At 45.6% G+C, this 16,389-nt stretch overlaps 1 long non-coding RNA gene across 2 annotated transcripts in view; it reads right to left on the reverse strand.

Annotated features, from left to right (window-relative positions):
• Nucleotides 1-3,679: 3,679 nt before the first annotated feature.
• Nucleotides 3,680-16,389, reverse strand: part of LOC134956708 (uncharacterized) — a 240,495-nt gene continuing 227,785 nt past the window's right edge. For both annotated transcript variants that reach the window (XR_010186115.1, XR_010186114.1), the window contains 2 exons: nt 8,949-9,020; nt 3,680-4,720 (listed from right to left, as the gene is read on the reverse strand). This is a non-coding gene — a long non-coding RNA (uncharacterized LOC134956708). The remainder of the gene's footprint in view (nt 4,721-8,948; nt 9,021-16,389) is intronic.

Below are 16,389 nucleotides of genomic sequence, written 5' to 3' on the forward strand. Positions count from 1 at the left end.
TCATTTAAAAGTCACAGCCAGGATGCATACCCGTACCCTCAAGCCAGAGTTCCAAATACGAGACTGGTGTTGAGTCTTTTACAGGGGAGAGGGTCAAGGACTCTAAAGGAACCAGATTATCCTTACCTCCAGATGTACTTCTGCCTCTGGAAATACAGCTCTTCCACTAGTCTAGACCATAAATATTCCTTTAGCTTGTGTTATAACACTATCACATTAGACAAATCATTTTAATAGAGGGCCCACCGATGGGTCAGAGAATGTCATAGAACAGGCCACAGTGAGAGGGCTTGTTAAATTTCAGTGAGAGGGCTTGTTAAATTGCTATTGTCATTCGGGAGGAGAACATCTCTCAGGGCTGTTTATTGATCGCCACCTTTGCTAAATTTAGTTTTTCCCTGTAGTTTTGAAACTCCCAAATTTTCTAAGGAAAATCATTGTAAACCACTATTTTAGAAGTTCACAGTCCTCATTTTGTTTACACCAATAAACAAAAACCACAAAATTTATCAAGATGAGGTTTGAACAGCTGCCAAAACCGCCAGAAAGCAATGACACCTGCTATTTAAGATGTTTAGCTAATCAGAAGGTGAGTAATTACAGGAGTGACGTGCAGTGAGGTGAGGCTGGTGAGGCAGAGCCTCTCCTGTCATACTCCGGTATTCTCCAGAGTTGTTACTATAAAAATAAGAAAAATGATTCTAATCATTTTAACAATCAAAAATATGGAGTATACTGGAGTATGCCAGACAGTGCCACCCTGCCTACCTTGTCCACACATCTCTGATCAAAACCCGCCACGTTTCCAGCAGTATATACTGCTGCAATTTTTTCTTATGCCCACATGAGCTCTTGGGTTCACATATACTGTATGTGTGTGTAAATATGTCTCTGATACTAACCAGTGCCTCCCCAGCTTCACCGCACGTCACTGGTTTACAGAACACTTATAATAAGGGTAATCCTTGTGTCTTGATGAAGGAGAGGAAATATTAATAATTCTCTTAAGGGAGAAATATTATCTTATTAATACCGTAAGAGGCAAAATTTCCATTTCATTTTAACAAAATTCAAAATGATTTGTCAGTTATACTAGAGAGGCAAAATGAATTGTTAATGGGTGTTAAAAATGTTTTTATGGTAGGGAAAATATTTATTAATATTATATGATGAGGGCACTGTATATAGAGCCCTAAAATAATAAATGTTGTGTCATCATAAAAACATTTTTCTTTTTTTAACACCAATTAAAACATTTGAAGTATGCAAACCGATAGGACTTTTTCGGTGGTTTGAGACTGTCTAAACCATTGAATAACAAAGATAGAGGTTTGGCAGGTTAAAACCATCAGTGATGTGCAGCGGTTTCAGATCCCAATAACCCCAATAAAACTATCACTTAGTAAATTTTGGCTTCAGTGTTCTAATACTGCCTACCAGAGAGGGCTGGTGGCAAAATACTAATGGAATCTTCAGCAATGGTCAGGGCCATTAATACAGCTATGGGGCACAGGTAATGATGAGGGTGTGCCCAAATATGGAAGAGGTGGCCATGCCCCATGCCCTCTATAGAAAATTATGGAAAATACTACACCTGGTGCTGCAAAGGGGGACAAAGGCCCCCCACCAATTTACCCCGGCCCCCGCCAGGCCCCTCCAACAGGGACAATCCTGGATAAACAGTATCTCCCCTTCCTCGGCGCTCCTTACAATGGTTCTCATGCCTTCTGTTAGGTATTGTTCACATGGGGAAACATACCGCATCGAGGATCATTGTATCATTGTAGTCATGATCTGTAGCATTTTGTTTCTTAAATACACACTTCTGAAAGGCCTGAGTCTTAGTCACGTGCCAGTCCACAAGCTGGCACCTAGGGTTGCCAGCTCTCCCGGATTTCCTGGATTCTCCAGGATTTGGTGGCAACCCTCCAGGAGGCTTTTCCCCTCTCTTGGATTCTGGGATTCTTCCAGAATAAGGGGACTCCGCCTCCACCAGCCCACAAACCAGTGGGACTGCTGGGGGCGGTGCAGGGGGCGGTGGTGCCTGCTGTGCGCACATAGGGTATGTATCATACAGGGTGTGGGAAGCATCCTATACTTAACATTTAATACTGGGACAGCCACTATTGCGCACTTATACAGTATACAGTATGATTCTCACTCTTTGATGTTGTATAGAAACAGAATTTGACATTCAGTTCTAGTGGCGCACACCTAACTGTTTCTGTACAACATCAAAGAGTGAGAATCATACTGTACGTTCCTGTATTGAGTAGTATCCTCTACAGTCTGGCTGTAGACTACAGGCAATCCACCACCAGATTTTGGCTATGCACTTTTTTTTCCTGGATGGATCTGATGCAGATGAGTCTCACAGCAGAACACATATATGAAAAAATAATAAGGATACAATATCTAGTGCAGCAATGTTTAGTTACAAGGGCATAATCAGCAATTCCAAATTGAAATAGAATACAAATTTTAAAAAAAGGTGCGTACCAACAGAGGCGTCACTTACCTCCTGGACACCCGGTGCGGCAGCAAGGAAAAGGGGGTGGGGCTTCACCGGAAGGGGCGGGGCTTCACGGACCGTTTTTGTCATTTGAAGGTCCGGAAAAGGGGCGTGGCTTTGTGGAGGGGTGTGGATTTGATGGGCGGGGCTTCATGTCACGACTGACACCCGTTTTTTTTAGTTACTGGTGGGGTTTGGGAGGTGTGGGCTGCTTGCCGGGGAGTGCTGTACCTGCAGCGCTGGCTCCTACACAGTGACAGAAGCCGAGTGCTGCACATAATGTAACAGTGCAGCACTTGGCTCCTGCCACTGAGCAGGAGCCGGCATTTTGGTGTCACCCCTCGGCGGGTGACACTCGGGAGCGGGCCGCCCCCCCTTGTGACGCCACCGCGTACCAATCTGTTCTGGACTTTTTGTCTATATGAAAGTTGGGGTGTGTGGGGAGGGGGGGCGCATCTCCAGGAATTGATGATGCATGAGGTGGCAACCCTAACGGCGGTAGGTATAATGGGGTAGGTATAAGTAAGTGTAAGCCATTACTAAGGAGGTCAGTTGCATCTGTGGATAGAAAACCAGTGGGCCAAAGCCTTGAAGCTCTGTGGATACTCACGTCAGCGTAAGGTCGACATGGTCTAGATTGAAAGGTCAAAAGGTCGACATGAGTTTTATTAATCTTTTTTGTTGTCGTATTCACCTTACAGTGACCAGCAACCCATGCCCGTCACTTCGCTCGCCATGCTTCGGGCAAGGTACCGCGCTCCGCTACCGCTGCGCTCGGCACAGGTTACTGTTCCCAGTCGCAGTCCACGTGGATCGTAAAGTATGAATAAGTAAAAAAAATATATATATATATATATATATGAAAACTTGTGTCGACCTTTTGACCTGTCGACCTAGAAACCCTGTCGACCTAGTTACTGTCGACCAATAGTGGTCTACCTAGACACTGTCGACCGAAGTCTTGTCGACCTAGAGACCGGATACCCTGTAGATCAGGCATTCCTAACCACGGTCCTCAAGGCACACCAACAGTGCAGGTTTTAGTGATATCCAGGCTGCAGCACAGATGGTTAAATCAAAATAACTGAGCTACTAATTAAGTCACCTGTGCTGAAGCCTGGATATCACTAAAACCTGCACTGTTGGTGTGCCTTGAGGACCGTGGTTGGGAATGCCTGCTGTAGATTCTAATCCTAAATTAGAAAAAAACAAAACATGCCGGGCTCCATTCCGTTTATCAGCCATTCCTGCTATTCTATTCTCTTTTAAAAGGTCTACAAAATACACGTTCTCTGTGTCTTACAGTTTGCATCGTATAGAGTGGCATGGTCAAGATACCCTACAAACCCCAACATCCAACCTTAAGTGTCTCCCTTACTCCTATGCCCCATCTCGAATTTCTTGCTTTGCACAAATACATGAAAAAAATCTTGAATAAATAGAAAATAAATAAAAAAAATTCTGATGCTCACATTTTACGTCTCTTGATTAAACATGACATCCTCCTTTTAAATCTGAAAAAAAGAGATTCACCATCTCTTGAATATCTGTCGCTAAAGCATACTATTTTTAATGAGAACTGTAGCAGGCTGTAGAAAGGCGCATGTGGACAGATAGAAAGTAATTCTCTGCTTACATGGACTATGTTATTGTTAGGTAAATGTGTGGCATTGAGCGTAAGATTCCTATTAGTAACCCAGCTTGTTGCTTGAGCAATAAAAGGCTCTTTATTCGCCAAGCTTGATGGAAATGTCAACCTTGGAGAAGTCAGGTGTTTTCTCCACTAGAATTATACCTCCGCGTCCGGTCTGCTTTCCCAACTTTATGAGCAATTTTGGAAGCCATTTAATGTGATTTGAATTTCAGCTGTGCATCGTTGTGTGACAGGCAGTCAATGAACCGCCTGCTTCCTTCAAGTCTTGTGTTCCTTAATGTCTTACTGTGCAGCCATCTGCAACCAAACTTTTACCTGTCCCTCGGATGACATTCGCGCTATCCTTCAGCACTTCATGAATAATGACACGGAGTGTAATATTCCCCTCCCCTTCTTTGATATGTGCTGGGAAATTTAACTTCTTGGTGTTAAAAATCTGGATAAATCAAAAAGGATGTTGCATGGGTTTTGGAAGGCTCTGGCAGGCAAGGGGTTACTAGTCTCGGAAAGCCCAATCAAGTTGTCATCTGCAGTTCTCCTGCCATATTCTGCATCTGTAGTGGAGAAACAGGAATCATATTTGAATAACTGAGACCTGTGTTTCTGACACCATGACCCGTTCACCTGCTTATCTGTAGCATAGAACTTAACAGGTCTCGGTAAGGCGTACAAGGTCAGCTCCTGAGTAGTGAGTGAGCAGGGTGCTTGAGGTTTCTTTGGTATGCATTGGTAAATGTTTCATATACAGTAGTATATATATATATATATATATATATATATATATATATATGTCATACCTCCCAACTGTCCCGATTCCAGTGGGACAGTCCTGCTTTTCAGATACTGCCCCGCCCATAGGGGCAGGTTAGAAGAGCCTGTGATCACTGCTGCTCTGCTCTGCAAACGCAGCCGTCGATCACGAAATAGATGCAGGGGGTAATCCGGGGGCTGCCAAGCTGCTCAGGGAGACCTAGGCATGCTCCCAAAGTGACGATATAGGGGGTCGGGAAGAGAACCCCCGTCCCCTTTACATGAGGCCCCTCCTCCTTTACCCAAGTCCCGCCTCTTTCCGTGCACTGGTGCGCCAGGTCCCAATTAAAATAATTTTAAAGTTGGGTTGGGAAGTATGATCTATCTATCTATCTATCTATCTATCTATCTATCTATCTATCTATCTATCTATCTATCTATGGCTTTCTGTTTGTTGCTGATGGGTATGGTATAATAGATCTACAGTGTCTAGGTAGGCAGACAATAGGTCAACAATGTGGTCGACATGCATTAGGTTGACAGTTAAAAAAGGTCAACAATGTTGAAAAGGTCATCACAACAACTGTCAACACAAAAATGGTAGACAGAGGTTTTTATGTTTTTTTAATGCCAAATCTGGTATATTCCATGTTATGTGACCACCAACACTACAAACGTGTACCCTTGTGGGCCCGCTTTGCTTGCCACACTGCCAGCAAGGTTACTATTCCTAGTAGATGTCCATTTGGATAGTAAATCAGTAAATATTGGGAAAACTAGTAAAATCTTCCAAAAAAAGTCGACCATTTTTGTGTCAACTATTGTCATGTAGATCTTTTGAATCTGTCGACCCTTTGTACCTGTCAACCATAAGCACTGTTGACCTTTCATATGTTGATCTTTTGTACCTGTCAACCTAATGCATATTGACCATATGGTATTGATCAATTCACTGTTGACCAATACATTGCCGATCTGTTATCTGGATACCATCACTGACTAGGTGTAGATGTAGGGCACTGGAAATACAGTACACCACATGGAAAATGGAGAAGAGTATTTCCCTTGCTGAGCCCCATTGAAAGTTTTTTATTCATTTGAAAAAAAGTAGAAAGAACAAGAGGGGCTTAGGGAGTTCCTTATTATAAATGAATGAATGAATGTATGAATTAATTAATTAATTAATAAAATGTATTTTAAAAAAATGTGTGTATTATTGATAAAGTTTGTGACCCTGTTCTCTAAGTTGAGACCTGAAATATTCATCAATCACTGTAGGAATCATAGAACAGTCACCTATGGGAAACCATAATGGTCCTTCACCATTTATAGAAACTGAGTGTGTTCTTCTGTCATCCTATATGAAGCTTCCGGCTTCATGCTGCACACGCACCCCTGTAGCTATACATCTGTTTGGCGTAGCCATGTATGGAAACAGCTAGGCCAGGGTAAAACTTAATGACTGTGTCTACTGACTTAATGACTGTGTCTACATTGCCCTAGGGGTGGGGAACCTTTTTTCTGCCAAGGGCCATTTGGATATTTATAAAATCCTTTGGGGGCCATACAAAATTATCAACTTAAAAATTAGCCTGCTCCCAGTAGTTATGCCCCCAAGTCAGTTGTTATGCCCCATTAGATATGTCCCCAGTCAGTTGTTATTCCCCATTAGATATGCCCCCAGTCAGTTGTTATGCCCCATTAAAGATGCTTCTGGACTGCTGCCCTCCACCTGGCCGCCCGCTCCTCAGAACTATGGGAGAGACGTCATGACGTCTCTCCCATAGCGCCGCACAGCCGCATACGTACACTGCCTGAGCCGGAGCTCAGGCGTGAGCTCCTGCCTTCGGCTGCTGCTGAGGGGAAGGAGCCGGCCAGCCACTGGTAACAAAATCTCAGCGGGCACCCAGCATCTCCCTCGGTTAGGTGAGCCTGGCCGGATCAAGTGGCTTTCCGGGCCTTATACGGACCGCGGGCCAGTGGTTCCCCACCCCTGCCCTAGACCATTTACATAACATTAGGCTATTATCACTTCGTTCTTTTATTGCTATGAACACTGATAGGGCTGTTTAACTAATAGGAGGCAGAAGCGCTAGACAGGTTTCCTAAAATGTAGGGGTTTGGTACTGTATTTAACAACAAGTATTGTTTTAGACCGCTGATGGGGCCTTATTTAGATTTCGTTGTACAGGATGTCCATGTCGCAAAGTACCAAAGGCCGATACTTTGCGCATACATGTGTAAAGTGCCAGCAATTTTGCACCCCCTGGGCCTTGCTCCCTGGGCAGTTGCACCATGCACACACTCCTGATCATCCTGTATACTGGAGAAAAAAAAACTTGTAGGAAACATAATATATGAACAAGCAAACAAAGGCAAAGGACATACAAATCAGCACAGTGGCGTAACAGCCCCCGCATACCCGCGGTGGCTTGGGGGCGCAGGCACTGATTGGTTGATGGACTCTGATTAACGCTTCCTTTTGCCTATAGCGGGCGTCAGCTGCAAGTGGGCGCCCAATCAGAAAGAGGTGAGAGCGGAGTGTGTGTGTGAGGAGTGAGGATGTCGGGCAGCGTGGTGTGTGGAGAGAGGCTAAGCTGCAGTGGTCCCGGGACCAATCTACTATCCCTGACAGTAATACTTACTGAAGTGAGTAGTATAACTCTATTTTTGCACCCCTGGTTGACTAATGTTTCCTCTTTAAGCTTGCCTATCCTAAACAGGGCCAGTCATAGGAAGCACTAGGGTCTAGTCATGAAGCAGTGAAAAGAATGGAGAAGTGAGCCTGTAGAGAAGTTGCCCATGGCAACCAATCAGCTGCTCCGTATAATTGTATAGTTTGTAAATTATAAATGTAACTTCAATGCTGATTGGCTGTCATGGACAACTTCTCCACTGCCTCACTTCTCCACACTTTTTACTGCTTCATGAATAAACCACAGTGTGTATGTCCTAGATGGCACACCTAAATCCATCACAACTGCACAGGTCAGGACAGCAGGTGGCTCTGTTAATATGTCCTAGCAGGTGGCACACCCAACCCCTCATTTGCTCTGCCATCAGTTCACCTTAAATAGGCAACACCATAATGCCCCAATTACAGTTTAGTAAATAGGTCCAACCATTAAATTAACAGCACACCTTCTCACCTACAAAGACACAAAAATGCTTTACTCCCACATAGTAAAAGCTATGCACTTACTTAAATGCATTTTACTGTCAAATTAGATGCTATCAAATAAGCAGAAGCCTTGACATAACCTTTTTTAAATAGTTTCTTTTAATCCTACAGTAGATTTATGTATTTTTCTATCCATTAAAAAAATACTAACAGAAGAAAACTTTAGCAAAAGTTCTGTTACCCTCGTTTTTATCTTTAATATGGGTGTAATGCTCAGAATCCCAACAGGGGTCGGGTACATATGCTTACGCTCCCCCCTAACCTTCCCTTCTCGCTTCCTAACCCTAATCTTTCTCTCCCCGCAGCCCAACCCTCCATAGTGGTGCCTAAACCTAACCCTCCTCCCCGCAGCCGGATTCGGTATGATTTACCGACGTTTGGGATCCCAGCGGCCAGGAGACAGATGCCAGAATCCTGACAAAAGCGCATCGACTCCCCTCGCAGTCTCGCTGCGTTCGCCATGCTTTGGGCCCAGTGGCTCGCTTCGATCGCCACACTATTATACTCCCCCTCAGTGTGTGCGTGGACCCACCAACCGAGTGGAAATAGCGAGCGTTTGTCAGGTTTCAGACCATCAGGGTTTCATCGGCTGTCGGGATTCCGTCGCCAGTCTCTTGACTGCTGGGATCCCGACCATTGGGAAAGTAACTGCGATCCCCGCAGCCTAAGCCTCCCTTTCTCACAAGCTAACCCTCCCCGGGGTGTTGAACCCTACCCCCTCCCCCCCCCCCCTCCCACCCGCAGCCTAATCCTCCCTTTCCCACAGCCTAGCCCTAACCCTCCCCCTGCAGCTTAACCTAAACCACCCCTCACCACCGCGGGTAAAATGTAGGAGAGCCTGACATACTTACGTTTGGGATGTCGGCGGTCAGGATTCCAGCGTCGGGATTCCAATTGATGCCGATGCCAGAAACATTTTTTGGCTGGGGGGAGAATAATGTATAGTTATGCCACAATATCAGTGTGAGTGGTACATTTGCAGTCAGCCAATTACAGATAGTTCGCTATTGCTGGTAACAGTCATCTTCATCACTGTGCAATTTCACCCTCCTATTACCAGAAGCTCAGGCTTTAAACCTTTAACAGGCATTTGCATCTGCTTGCAATGATGTGTCCTTACTCTACTTGGCTTATGGTAGAACATCCCTTCCCTCCCACATACTGCCTTTCCGGTCTCAAGTGGTCCTGTCAGGCTGTCAGAGACAAGCAAACTTGTATAGCCGCTTATGTGCGTGGCCGGTATTTTTGAACATGTATAGAGCAAATATTCATATGTTACATCATACAAAATACCGAAGATCTCCCTATGCATCAGCCCCACTGATGCAAAGCTGCTCATGGGTGTCATTTCACTCTAGCTTTTCCTCAAATCCCATTTCACATTTTCCTGTAGCAATAAACATGTATTAAATGGATTGCCACACTCCATACTGCCATGTGGTGGTTATAAGCGGTACTGCATCCTTATTTATATTACATTTTTAAGTATATGACACGCCTGACATGCCCAGACTTCAGAAACAGGCCAATGATATAGCTTCCATTGACAGTGTACTGTACCTGCCCCACGGCCCCTGCATCTGGCTGTCAGGGTACTCGGAGAGTCAAAAGTATGCACAAGGGGGCTTTGCTGCCCATATATGACTTCTTTGGCTCCCGCTGGGCCTAGAAACGACTTGGCCCAGGTACTCAGTACTAGACCCCTTCTTATTGGTGCTTCTGTGGGCTGGCAAATATTATGTACATGTTTGTTTACTGCTAAAATGGCCAGAAGGACAGACAGAAGATTTGGAAGTATTTATATTAGAGATGAGCGGGTTCGGTTTCTCTGAATCCGAACCCGCCAGAACTTCATGTTTTTTTTCACGGGTCCGAGCGACTCGGATCTTCCCGCCTTGCTCGGTTAACCCGAGCGCGCCCGAACGTCATCATGACGCTGTCGGATTCTCGCGAGGCTCGGATTCTATCGCGAGACTCGGATTCTATATAAGGAGCCGCGCGTCGCCGCCATTTTCACACGTGCATTGAGATTGATAGGGAGAGGACGTGGCTGGCGTCCTCTCCGTTTAGAATAGATTAGAGAGACACTTGATTTACTAATTTTGGGGAGCATTAGGAGTACTCAGTACAGTGCAGAGTTTTGCTGATAGTGACCACCAGTTTTATTTATAATCCGTTCTCTGCCTGAAAAAAGCGATACACAGCACACAGTGACTCAGTCACATACCATATCTGTGTGCACTGCTCAGGCTCAGGCCAGTGTGCTGCATCATCTATTATCTATATATAATATTATATATATCTGTCTGACTGCTCAGCTCACACAGCTTATAATTGTGGGGGAGACTGGGGAGCACTACTGCAGTGCCAGTTATAGGTTATAGCAGGAGCCAGGAGTACATAATATATTATATAGTGAGTGACCACCAGACACACAGTGCAGTTTATTTAATATATCCGTTCTCTGCCTGAAAAAAGCGATACACACAGTGACTCAGTCAGTCACATACCATATCTGTGTGCACTGCTCAGGCTCAGGCCAGTGTGCTGCATCATCTATATATATTATATATCTGTCTGACTGCTCAGCTCACACAGCTTATAATTGTGGGGGAGACTGGGAAGCACTACTGCAGTGCCAGTTATAGGTTATAGCAGGAGCCAGGAGTACATAATATTATATTAAAACAGTGCACACTTTTGCTGCAGGAGTGCCACTGCCAGTGTGACTAGTGACCAGTGACCTGACCACCAGTATATATAATATTAGTAGTAGTATACTATCTCTTTATCAACCAGTCTATATTAGCAGCAGACACAGTACAGTGCGGTAGTTCACGGCTGTGGCTACCTCTGTGTCGGCACTCGGCAGCCCGTCCATAATTGTATATACCACCTAACCGTGGTTTTTTTTTCTTTCTTTATACATACATACTAGTTACGAGTATACTATCTCTTTATCAACCAGTCTATATATTAGCAGCAGACACAGTACAGTGCGGTAGTTCACGGCTGTGGCTACCTCTGTGTCGGCACTCGGCAGCCCGTCCATAATTGTATATACCACCTAACCGTGGTTTTTTTTTCTTTCTTTATACATACATACTAGTTACGAGTATACTATCTCTTTATCAACCAGTCTATATATTAGCAGCAGACACAGTACAGTGCGGTAGTTCACGGCTGTGGCTACCTCTGTGTCGGCACTCGGCAGCCCGTCCATAATTGTATATACCACCTAACCGTGGTTTTTTTTTCTTTCTTTATACATACATACTAGTTACGAGTATACTATCTCTTTATCAACCAGTCTATATATTAGCAGCAGACACAGTACAGTGCGGTAGTTCACGGCTGTGGCTACCTCTGTGTCGGCACTCGGCAGCCCGTCCATAATTGTATATACCACCTAACCGTGGTTTTTTTTTTCTTTCTTTATACATACATACTAGTTACGAGTATACTATCTCTTTATCAACCAGTCTATATATTAGCAGCAGACACAGTACAGTGCGGTAGTTCACGGCTGTGGCTACCTCTGTGTCGGCACTCGGCAGCCCGTCCATAATTGTATATACCACCTAACCGTGGTTTTTTTTTCTTTCTTTATACATACATACTAGTTACGAGTATACTATCTCTTTATCAACCAGTCTATATATTAGCAGCAGACACAGTACAGTGCGGTAGTTCACGGCTGTGGCTACCTCTGTGTCGGCACTCGGCAGCCCGTCCATAATTGTATATACCACCTAACCGTGGTTTTTTTTTCTTTCTTTATACATACATACTAGTTACGAGTATACTATCTCTTTATCAACCAGTCTATATATTAGCAGCAGACACAGTACAGTGCGGTAGTTCACGGCTGTGGCTACCTCTGTGTCGGCACTCGGCAGCCCGTCCATAATTGTATATACCACCTAACCGTGGTTTTTTTTTCTTTCTTTATACATACATACTAGTTACGAGTATACTATCTCTTTATCAACCAGTCTATATATTAGCAGCAGACACAGTACAGTGCGGTAGTTCACGGCTGTGGCTACCTCTGTGTCGGCACTCGGCAGCCCGTCCATAATTGTATACTAGTATCCAATCCATCCATCTCCATTGTTTACCTGAGGTGCCTTTTAGTTGTGCCTATTAAAATATGGAGAACAAAAATGTTGAGGTTCCAAAATTAGGGAAAGATCAAGATCCACTTCCACCTCGTGCTGAAGCTGCTGCCACTAGTCATGGCCGAGACGATGAAATGCCAGCAACGTCGTCTGCCAAGGCCGATGCCCAATGGCATAGTACAGAGCATGTCAAAACCAAAACACCAAATATCAGTAAAAAAAGGACTCCAAAACCTAAAATAAAATTGTCGGAGGAGAAGCGTAAACTTGCCAATATGCCATTTACCACACGGAGTGGCAAGGAACGGCTGAGGCCCTGGCCTATGTTCATGGCTAGTGGTTCAGCTTCACATGAGGATGGAAGCACTCAGTCTCTCGCTAGAAAACTGAAAAGACTCAAGCTGGCAAAAGCACCGCAAAGAACTGTGCGTTCTTTGAAATCCCAAATCCACAAGGAGAGTCCAATTGTGTCGGTTGCGATGCCTGACCTTCCCAACACTGGACGTGAAGAGCATGCGCCTTCCACCATTTGCACGCCCCCTGCAAGTGCTGGAAGGAGCACCCGCAGTCCAGTTCCTGATAGTCAGATTGAAGATGTCAGTGTTGAAGTACACCAGGATGAGGAGGATATGGGTGTTGCTGGCGCTGGGGAGGAAATTGACCAGGAGGATTCTGATGGTGAGGTGGTTTGTTTAAGTCAGGCACCCGGGGAGACACCTGTTGTCCGTGGGAGGAATATGGCCGTTGACATGCCAGGTGAAAATACCAAAAAAATCAGCTCTTCGGTGTGGAGGTATTTCACCAGAAATGCGGACAACAGGTGTCAAGCCGTGTGTTCCCTTTGTCAAGCTGTAATAAGTAGGGGTAAGGACGTTAACCACCTCGGAACATCCTCCCTTATACGTCACCTGCAGCGCATTCATAATAAGTCAGTGACAAGTTCAAAAACTTTGGGTGACAGCGGAAGCAGTCCACTGACCAGTAAATCCCTTCCTCTTGTAACCAAGCTCACGCAAACCACCCCACCAACTCCCTCAGTGTCAATTTCCTCCTTCCCCAGGAATGCCAATAGTCCTGCAGGCCATGTCACTGGCAATTCTGACGAGTCCTCTCCTGCCTGGGATTCCTCCGATGCATCCTTGCGTGTAACGCCTACTGCTGCTGGCGCTGCTGTTGTTGCCGCTGGGAGTCGATGGTCATCCCAGAGGGGAAGTCGTAAGCCCACTTGTACTACTTCCAGTAAGCAATTGACTGTTCAACAGTCCTTTGCGAGGAAGATGAAATATCACAGCAGTCATCCTACTGCAAAGCGGATAACTGAGTCCTTGACAACTATGTTGGTGTTAGACGTGCGTCCGGTATCCGCCGTTAGTTCACAGGGAACTAGACAATTTATTGAGGCAGTGTGCCCCCGTTACCAAATACCATCTAGGTTCCACTTCTCTAGGCAGGCGATACCGAGAATGTACACGGACGTCAGAAAAAGACTCACCAGTGTCCTAAAAAATGCAGTTGTACCCAATGTCCACTTAACCACGGACATGTGGACAAGTGGAGCAGGGCAGGGTCAGGACTATATGACTGTGACAGCCCACTGGGTAGATGTATGGACTCCCGCCGCAAGAACAGCAGCGGCGGCACCAGTAGCAGCATCTCGCAAACGCCAACTCTTTCCTAGGCAGGCTACGCTTTGTATCACCGCTTTCCAGAATACGCACACAGCTGAAAACCTCTTACGGCAACTGAGGAAGATCATCGCGGAATGGCTTACCCCAATTGGACTCTCCTGTGGATTTGTGGCATCGGACAACGCCAGCAATATTGTGTGTGCATTAAATATGGGCAAATTCCAGCACGTCCCATGTTTTGCACATACCTTGAATTTGGTGGTGCAGAATTTTTTAAAAAACGACAGGGGCGTGCAAGAGATGCTGTCGGTGGCCAGAAAAATTGCGGGACACTTTCGGCGTACAGGCACCACGTACAGAAGACTGGAGCACCACCAAAAACTACTGAACCTGCCCTGCCATCATCTGAAGCAAGAAGTGGTAACGAGGTGGAATTCAACCCTCTATATGCTTCAGAGGTTGGAGGAGCAGCAAAAGGCCATTCAAGCCTATACAATTGAGCACGATATAGTAGGTGGAATGCACCTGTCTCAAGTGCAGTGGAGAATGATTTCAACGTTGTGCAAGGTTCTGATGCCCTTTGAACTTGCCACACGTGAAGTCAGTTCAGACACTGCCAGCCTGAGTCAGGTCATTCCCCTCATCAGGCTTTTGCAGAAGAAGCTGGAGGCATTGAAGAAGGAGCTAAAAGGGAGCGATTCCGCTAGGCATGTGGGACTTGTGGATGCAGCCCTTAATTCGCTTAACAAGGATTCACGGGTGGTCAATCTGTTGAAATCAGAGCACTACATTTTGGCCACCGTGCTCGATCCTAGATTTAAAGCCTACCTTGGATCTCTCTTTCCGGCAGACACAGGTCTGCTGGGGTTGAAAGACCTGCTGGTGACAAAATTGTCAAGTCAAGCGGAACGCGACCTGTCAACATCTCCTCCTTCACATTCTCCCGCAACTGGGGGTGCGAGGAAAAGGCTCAGAATTCCGAGCCCACCCGCTGGCGGTGATGCAGGGCAGTCTGGAGCGACTGCTGATGCTGACATCTGGTCCGGACTGAAGGACCTGACAACGATTACGGACATGTCGTCTACTGTCACTGCATATGATTCTCTCAACATTGATAGAATGGTGGAGGATTATATGAGTGACCGCATCCAAGTAGGCACGTCACACAGTCCGTACTTATACTGGCAGGAAAAAGAGGCAATTTGGAGGCCCTTGCACAAACTGGCTTTATTCTACCTAAGTTGCCCTCCCACAAGTGTGTACTCCGAAAGAGTGTTTAGTGCCGCCGCTCACCTTGTCAGCAATCGGCGTACGAGGTTACATCCAGAAAATGTGGAGAAGATGATGTTCATTAAAATGAATTATAATCAATTCCTCCGCGGAGACATTGACCAGCAGCAATTGCCTCCACAAAGTACACAGGGAGCTGAGATGGTGGATTCCAGTGGGGACGAATTGATAATCTGCGAGGAGGGGGATGTACACGGTGATATATCGGAGGGTGACGATGAGGTGGACATCTTGCCTCTGTAGAGCCAGTTTGTGCAAGGAGAGATTAATTGCTTCTTTTTTGGGGGGGGGTCCAAACCAACCCGTCATATCAGTCACAGTCGTGTGGCAGACCCTGTCACTGAAATGATGGGTTGGTTAAAGTGTGCATGTCCTGTTTTGTTTATACAACATAAGGGTGGGTGGGAGGGCCCAAGGACAATTCCATCTTGCACCTCTTTTTTCTTTTCTTTTTCTTTGCATCATGTGCTGATTGGGGAGGGTTTTTTGGAAGGGACATCCTGCGTGACACTGCAGTGCCACTCCTAGATGGGCCCGGTGTTTGTGTCGGCCACTAGGGTCGCTAATCTTACTCACACAGTCAGCTACCTCATTGCGCCTCTTTTTTTCTTTGCGTCATGTGCTGTTTGGGGAGGGTTTTTTGGAAGGGACATCCTGCGTGACACTGCAGTGCCACTCCTAGATGGGCCCGGTGTTTGTGTCGGCCACTAGGGTCGCTAATCTTACTCACACAGCTACCTCATTGCGCCTCTTTTTTTCTTTGCGTCATGTGCTGTTTGGGGAGGGTTTTTTGGAAGGGACATCCTGCGTGACACTGCAGTGCCACTCCTAGATGGGCCCGGTGTTTGTGTCGGCCACTAGGGTCGCTTATCTTACTCACACAGCGACCTCGGTGCAAATTTTAGGACTAAAAATAATATTGTGAGGTGTGAGGTATTCAGAATAGACTGAAAATGAGTGTAAATTATGGTTTTTGAGGTTAATAATACTTTGGGATCAAAATGACCCCCAAATTCTATGATTTAAGCTGTTTTTTAGTGTTTTTTGAAAAAAACACCCGAATCCAAAACACACCCGAATCCGACAAAAAAAATTCGGTGAGGTTTTGCCAAAACGCGTTCGAACCCAAAACACGGCCGCGGAACCGAACCCAAAACCAAAACACAAAACCCGAAAAATTTCAGGCGCTCATCTCTAATTTATATACTAATGCTGGGCTATGAGGTGTGAGGTGGTAATTACTGTGTCCGGCA

This window comes from Pseudophryne corroboree, chromosome 9 (genome assembly GCF_028390025.1).
Source record: "Pseudophryne corroboree isolate aPseCor3 chromosome 9, aPseCor3.hap2, whole genome shotgun sequence".
NCBI lineage: Eukaryota > Metazoa > Chordata > Amphibia > Anura > Myobatrachidae > Pseudophryne > Pseudophryne corroboree.